Source organism: Struthio camelus, chromosome 1 (genome assembly GCF_040807025.1).
Source record: "Struthio camelus isolate bStrCam1 chromosome 1, bStrCam1.hap1, whole genome shotgun sequence".
Lineage (NCBI taxonomy): Eukaryota > Metazoa > Chordata > Aves > Struthioniformes > Struthionidae > Struthio > Struthio camelus.
Window position 1 is genome coordinate 225,506,300 of NC_090942.1, and position 7,963 is coordinate 225,514,262.

Consider the following 7,963-nt stretch of genomic DNA (forward strand, 5'->3'; position numbering starts at 1 on the left):
CACTGTCTAGGTGGCCCAGACCCCCTCCTCAGCTCCTCCTCCTTCCCCAGAGTGGTCTTTTGGCTAGGCACACGCCTTGAGGGCCCCCTCTGGTGCCCTCGGGACTACTCTGGCAGGTTTCCCTCTGCCCCAGAGCTGGATCTTGGCTCCCTAGGCCCCTTCGCAACTCTCTAGAGCACCCCGCAACACTCTTTGCCTCCTCCTTGCTAGCCAGAGCTGGCTCTTGCTCGTGCTGAGCCCTCAGGAATGGTCTAGGTGGCCCAGACCCCCTCCTCAGCTCCTCCTCCTTCCCCAGAGTGGTCTTTTGGCTAGGCACACGCCTTGAGGGCCCCCTCTGGTGCCCTCGGGACTACTCTGGCAGGTTTCCCTGTGCCCCAGAGCTGTCTTCGGCCCCCCCACAGCTCTTAGCAGTGTTCTATCCATCTCAGAGCCCCTGCGGAGACCTTTGGGGTGCCCCAGAGCTGTCTTTTGGCTCTCCGGACCCCTTAGGCACTATCTAGGTGGCCCAGACGCCGTCCTCAGCTCCTCCTCCTTCCCCAGACTTGTCTTTTGGCTAGGCACACGCCTTGAGGGCCCCCTCTGGTGCCCTCGGGACTACTGTGGCAGGTGTCCCTGTGCCCCAGAGCTGGATCTTGGCTCCCTAGGCCCCTTCGCACTGCTCTAGAGGGCTCCGCACCACTCTTTGGCTCTTCCTTGCTGCCCAGAGCTGTCCCTTGCTCGTGCCGAGCCCTCAGGAAAGGTCTAGGTGGCCCAGACCCCCTCCAGAGGTCTTCCTTTTCCCCCAGAGTCTCCTTTTGTCCTGGCACACGCCTTGAGGGCCCCCTCTGCTGCCCTCGGGACTACTCTGGCAGGTTTCCCTGTGCCCCAGAGCTGTCTTCGGCCCCCCCACAGCTCTTAGCAGTGTTCTATCCACCTCAGAGCCCCTGCGGAGACCTTTGGCGTGCCCCAGAGCTGTCTTTTGGCTCTCCAGACCCCTTAGGCACTGTCTAGGTGGCCCAGACCCCTCCTCAGCTCCTCCCCCTTCCCCAGAATGGGGTTTTGGGCCATGTAAACCCTTGAGGGCCCCCTCTGGTGCCCTTGGGACTACTCTGGCAGGTTTCCCTCTGCCCCAGAGCTGGATCTTGGCTCCCTAGGCCCCTTCGCAACTCTCTAGAGCACCCCGCAACACTCTTTGCCTCCTCCTTGCTAGCCAGAGCTGTCTCTTGCTCGTGCTGAGCCCTCAGGAACGGTCTAGGTGGCCCAGACCCCCTCCTCAGCTCCTCCTCCTTCCCCAGAGTGGTCTTTTGGCTAGGCACACGCCTTGAGGGTCCCCTCTGCTGCCCTCGGGACTACTCTGGCAGGTTTCCCTGTGCCCCAGAGCTGTCTTCGGCCCCCCCACAGCTCTTAGCAGTGTTCTATCCATCTCAGAGCCCCTGCGGAGACCTTTGGCGTGCCCCAGAGCTGTCTTTTGGCTCTCCGGACCCCTTAGGCACTGTCTAGGTGGCCCAGACGCCGTCCTCAGCTCCTCCTCCTTCCCCAGACTTGTCTTTTGGCTAGGCACACGCCTTGAGGGCCCCCTCTGGGGCCCTCGGCACTACTCTGGCAGGTGTCCCTGTGCCCCAGAGCTGGATCTTGGCTCCCTAGGCCCCTTCGCACTGCTCTAGAGCGCTCCGCAGCACTCTTTGGCTCTTCCTTGCTAGCCAGAGATGTCTCTTGCTCGTGCTGAGCCCTTAGGAACGGTCTAGGTGGCCCAGACCCCCTCCTGAGCTCCTCCTCCTTCCCCAGAGTCTCTTTGTGGCCATGCAGAGCCCTTAGAAGCCCTCTCGTGACTTCTGAACTACAATTGCAGTACTCGTTGTGCCCCAGAGCTGTTTTTTGGCCCCCCAGATCCCTTAGGCACTATCTAGGTGGCCCGGATCCCCTCCTGAGCTCCTCCTCCTTCCCCAGAATGGGGTTTTGGGTCATGTAAACCCTTGAGGGCCCCCTCTGGTGCCCTCGGGACTACTGTGGCAGGTGTCCCTGTGCCCCAGAGCTGGATCTTGGCTCCCTAGGCCCCTTCGCACTGCTCTAGAGGGCTCCGCACCACTCTTTGGCTCTTCCTTGCTGCCCAGAGCTGTCCCTTGCTCGTGCCGAGCCCTCAGGAAAGGTCTAGGTGGCCCAGACCCCCTCCAGAGGTCTTCCTTTTCCCCCAGAGTCTCCTTTTGTCCTGGCACATGCCTTGAGGGTCCCCTCTGCTGCCCTCGGGACTACTCTGGCAGGTTTCCCTGTGCCCCAGAGCTGTCTTCGGCCCCCCCACAGCTCTTAGCACTGCTCTCTCCACCTCAGAGCCCCTGCGGAGACCTTTGGCGTGCCCCAGAGCTGTCTTTTGGCTCTCCAGACCCCTTAGGCACTGTCTAGGTGGCCCAGACCCCTCCTCAGCTCCTCCCCCTTCCCCAGAATGGGGTTTTGGGCCATGTAAACCCTTGAGGGCCCCCTCTGGGGCCCTCGGCACTACTCTGGCAGGTTTCCCTGTGCCCAGAGCTGGATCTTGGCTCCCTAGGCCCCTTCGCACTGCTCTAGAGTACTCCACAGCACTCTCTGGCTCTTCCTTGCTAGCCAGAGCTGGCTCTTGCTCGTGCTGAGCCCTCAGGAACGGTCTAGGTGGCCCAGACCCCCTCCTGAGCTCCTCCTCCTTCCCCAGAGTCTCTTTGTGGCCATGCAGAGCCCTTAGAAGCCCTCTCGTGACTTCTGAACTACAATAGCAGTACTCGTTGTGCTCCAGAGCTGTTTTTTGGCCCCCCAGATCCCTTAGGCACTGTCTAGGTGGCCCAGAGCCCCTCCTCAGCTCCTCCTCCTTCCCCAGAGTGGTCTTTTAGCTAGGCACACGCCTTGAGGGCCCCCTCTGCTGCCCTCGGGACTACTCTGGCAGGTTTCCCTGTGCCCCAGAGCTGGATCTTGGCTCCCTAGGCCCCTTCGCAACTCTCTAGAGCACCCCGCAACACTCTTTGCCTCCTCCTTGCTAGCCAGAGCTGGCTCTTGCTCGTGCTGAGCCCTCAGGAATGGTCTAGGTGGCCCAGACCCCCTCCTCAGCTCCTCCTCCTTCCCCAGAGTGGTCTTTTGGCTAGGCACACGCCTTGAGGGCCCCCTCTGGTGCCCTCGGGACTACTCTGGCAGGTTTCCCTGTGCCCCAGAGCTGTCTTCGGGCCCCCCAGAACTCTTAGCACTGCTCTCTCCACCTCAGAGCCCCTGCGGAGACCTTTGGCGTGCCCCAGAGCTGTCTTTTGGCTCTCCGGACCCCTTAGGCACTGTCTAGGTGGCCCAGACGCCGTCCTCAGCTCCTCCTCCTTCCCCAGACTTGTCTTTTGGCTAGGCACACGCCTTGAGGGCCCCCTCTGGGGCCCTCGGCACTACTCTGGCAGGTGTCCCTGTGCCCCAGAGCTGGATCTTGGCTCCCTAGGCCCCTTCGCACTGCTCTAGAGCGCTCCGCAGCACTCTTTGGCTCTTCCTTGCTAGCCAGAGATGTCTCTTGCTCGTGCTGAGCCCTTAGGAACGGTCTAGGTGGCCCAGACCCCCTCCTGAGCTCCTCCTCCTTCCCCAGAGTCTCTTTGTGGCCATGCAGAGCCCTTAGAAGCCCTCTCGTGACTTCTGAACTACAATTGCAGTACTCGTTGTGCCCCAGAGCTGTTTTTTGGCCCCCCAGATCCCTTAGGCACTATCTAGGTGGCCCGGATCCCCTCCTAAGCTCCTCTTCCTTCCCCAGAGTTGTCTTTTGGCTAGGCACACGCCTTGAGGGCCCCCTCTGGTGCCCTCGGGACTACTGTGGCAGGTGTCCCTGTGCCCCAGAGCTGGATCTTGGCTCCCTAGGCCCCTTCGCACTGCTCTAGAGGGCTCCGCACCACTCTTTGGCTCTTCCTTGCTGCCCAGAGCTGTCCCTTGCTCGTGCCGAGCCCTCAGGAAAGGTCTAGGTGGCCCAGACCCCCTCCAGAGGTCTTCCTTTTCCCCCAGAGTCTCCTTTTGTCCTGGCATACGCCTTGAGGGTCCCCTCTGCTGCCCTCGGGACTACTCTGGCAGGTTTCCCTGTGCCCCAGAGCTGTCTTCGGCCCCCCCACAGCTCTTAGCACTGCTCTCTCCACCTCAGAGCCCCTGCGGAGACCTTTGGCGTGCCCCAGAGCTGTCTTTTGGCTCTCCAGACCCCTTAGGCACTGTCTAGGTGGCCCAGACCCCTCCTCAGCTCCTCCCCCTTCCCCAGAATGGGGTTTTGGGCCATGTAAACCCTTGAGGGCCCCCTCTGGGGCCCTTGGGACTACTCTGGCAGGTTTCCCTGTGCCCAGAGCTGGATCTTGGCTCCCTAGGCCCCTTCGCACTGCTCTAGAGTACTCCACAGCACTCTCTGGCTCTTCCTTGCTAGCCAGAGCTGGCTCTTGCTCGTGCTGAGCCCTCAGGAACGGTCTAGGTGGCCCAGACCCCCTCCTGAGCTCCTCCTCCTTCCCCAGAGTCTCTTTGTGGCCATGCAGAGCCCTTAGAAGCCCTCTCGTGACTTCTGAACTACAATAGCAGTACTCGTTGTGCTCCAGAGCTGTTTTTTGGCCCCCCAGATCCCTTAGGCACTGTCTAGGTGGCCCAGATCCCCTCCTGAGCTCCTCCTCCTTCCCCAGAGTGGTCTTTTAGCTAGGCACACGCCTTGAGGGCCCCCTCTGCTGCCCTCGGGACTACTCTGGCAGGTTTCCCTGTGCCCCAGAGCTGTCTTCGGGCCCCCCAGAACTCTTAGCACTGCTGTTTCCACCTCAGAGCCCCTGGGGAGACCTTTGGCGTGCCCCACAGCACTCTTTTGGCCCCCCAGACCCCTTAGGCACTGTCTAGGTGGCCCAGACCCCTCCTCAGCTCCTCCTCCTTCCCCAGAATGGGGTTTTGGGTCATGTAAACCCTTGAGGGCCCCCTCTGGTGCCCTCGGGACTACTGTGGCAGGTGTCCCTGTGCCCCAGAGCTGGATCTTGGCTCCCTAGGCCCCTTCGCACTGCTCTAGAGGGCTCCGCACCACTCTTTGGCTCTTCCTTGCTGCCCAGAGCTGTCCCTTGCTCGTGCCGAGCCCTCAGGAAAGGTCTAGGTGGCCCAGACCCCCTCCAGAGGTCTTCCTTTTCCCCCAGAGTCTCCTTTTGTCCTGGCACATGCCTTGAGGGTCCCCTCTGCTGCCCTCGGGACTACTCTGGCAGGTTTCCCTGTGCCCCAGAGCTGTCTTCGGCCCCCCCACAGCTCTTAGCACTGCTCTCTCCACCTCAGAGCCCCTGCGGAGACCTTTGGCGTGCCCCAGAGCTGTCTTTTGGCTCTCCAGACCCCTTAGGCACTGTCTAGGTGGCCCAGACCCCTCCTCAGCTCCTCCCCCTTCCCCAGAATGGGGTTTTGGGCCATGTAAACCCTTGAGGGCCCCCTCTGGGGCCCTTGGGACTACTCTGGCAGGTTTCCCTGTGCCCAGAGCTGGATCTTGGCTCCCTAGGCCCCTTCGCACTGCTCTAGAGTACTCCACAGCACTCTCTGGCTCTTCCTTGCTAGCCAGAGCTGGCTCTTGCTCGTGCTGAGCCCTCAGGAACGGTCTAGGTGGCCCAGACCCCCTCCTGAGCTCCTCCTCCTTCCCCAGAGTCTCTTTGTGGCCATGCAGAGCCCTTAGAAGCCCTCTCGTGACTTCTGAACTACAATAGCAGTACTCGTTGTGCTCCAGAGCTGTTTTTTGGCCCCCCAGATCCCTTAGGCACTGTCTAGGTGGCCCAGAGCCCCTCCTCAGCTCCTCCTCCTTCCCCAGAGTGGTCTTTTAGCTAGGCACACGCCTTGAGGGCCCCCTCTGCTGCCCTCGGGACTACTCTGGCAGGTTTCCCTGTGCCCCAGAGCTGTCTTCGGGCCCCCCAGAACTCTTAGCACTGCTGTCTCCACCTCAGAGCCCCTGGGGAGACCTTTGGCGTGCCCCACAGCACTCTTTTGGCCCCCCAGACCCCTTAGGCACTGTCTAGGTGGCCCAGACCCCTCCTCAGCTCCTCCTCCTTCCCCAGAATGGGGTTTTGGGTCATGTAAACCCTTGAGGGCCCCCTCTGGTGCCCTCGGCACTACTCTGGCAGGTTTCCCTGTGCCCCAGAGCTGTCTTCGGGGCCCACAGAGCTCTTAGCACTGCTCTCTCCACCTCAGAGCCCCTGGGGAGACCTTTGGGGTGCCCCAGAGCTGTGTTGGGGCCCCCCATAGCTCTTAGCACTGCTCTATCCACCTCAGAGCCCCTGCGGAGACCTTTGGCGTGCCCCAGAGCTGTCTTTTGGCTCTCCGGACCCCTTAGGCACTGTCTAGGTGGCCCAGACCCCCTCCTCAGCTCCTCCTCCTTCCCCAGAGTGGTCTTTTGGCTAGGCACACGCCTTGAGGGCCCCCTCTGGTGCCCTCGGGACTACTCTGGCAGGTTTCCCTCTGCCCCAGAGCTGGATCTTGGCTCCCTAGGCCCCTTCGCAACTCTCTAGAGCACCCCGCAACACTCTTTGCCTCCTCCTTGCTAGCCAGAGCTGGCTCTTGCTCGTGCTGAGCCCTCAGGAATGGTCTAGGTGGCCCAGACCCCCTCCTCAGCTCCTCCTCCTTCCCCAGAGTGGTCTTTTAGCTAGGCACACGCCTTGAGGGCCCCCTCTGCTGCCCTCGGGACTACTCTGGCAGGTTTCCCTGTGCCCCAGAGCTGTCTTCGGCCCCCCCACAGCTCTTAGCAGTGTTCTATCCATCTCAGAGCCCCTGCGGAGACCTTTGGGGTGCCCCAGAGCTGTCTTTTGGCTCTCCGGACCCCTTAGGCACTATCTAGGTGGCCCAGACGCCGTCCTCAGCTCCTCCTCCTTCCCCAGACTTGTCTTTTGGCTAGGCACACGCCTTGAGGGCCCCCTCTGGTGCCCTCGGGACTACTGTGGCAGGTGTCCCTGTGCCCCAGAGCTGGATCTTGGCTCCCTAGGCCCCTTCGCACTGCTCTAGAGGGCTCCGCACCACTCTTTGGCTCTTCCTTGCTGCCCAGAGCTGTCCCTTGCTCGTGCCGAGCCCTCAGGAAAGGTCTAGGTGGCCCAGACCCCCTCCAGAGGTCTTCCTTTTCCCCCAGAGTCTCCTTTTGTCCTGGCACACGCCTTGAGGGCCCCCTCTGCTGCCCTCGGGACTACTCTGGCAGGTTTCCCTGTGCCCCAGAGCTGTCTTCGGCCCCCCCACAGCTCTTAGCACTGCTCTCTCCACCTCAGAGCCCCTGCGGAGACCTTTGGCGTGCCCCAGAGCTGTCTTTTGGCTCTCCAGACCCCTTAGGCACTGTCTAGGTGGCCCAGACCCCTCCTCAGCTCCTCCCCCTTCCCCAGAATGGGGTTTTGGGCCATGTAAACCCTTGAGGGCCCCCTCTGGTGCCCTCGGGACTACTCTGGCAGGTTTCCCTCTGCCCCAGAGCTGGATCTTGGCTCCCTAGGCCCCTTCGCAACTCTCTAGAGCACCCCGCAACACTCTTTGCCTCCTCCTTGCTAGCCAGAGCTGGCTCTTGCTCGTGCTGAGCCCTCAGGAACGGTCTAGGTGGCCCAGACCCCCTCCTCAGCTCCTCCTCCTTCCCCAGAGTGGTCTTTTGGCTAGGCACACGCCTTGAGGGCCCCCTCTGCTGCCCTCGGGACTACTCTGGCAGGTTTCCCTGTGCCCCAGAGCTGTCTTCGGCCCCCCCACAGCTCTTAGCAGTGTTCTATCCATCTCAGAGCCCCTGCGGAGACCTTTGGCGTGCCCCAGAGCTGTCTTTTGGCTCTCCGGACCCCTTAGGCACTGTCTAGGTGGCCCAGACGCCGTCCTCAGCTCCTCCTCCTTCCCCAGACTTGTCTTTTGGCTAGGCACACGCCTTGAGGGCCCCCTCTGGGGCCCTCGGCACTACTCTGGCAGGTGTCCCTGTGCCCCAGAGCTGGATCTTGGCTCCCTAGGCCCCTTCGCACTGCTCTAGAGCGCTCCGCAGCACTCTTTGGCTCTTCCTTGCTAGCCAGAGATGTCT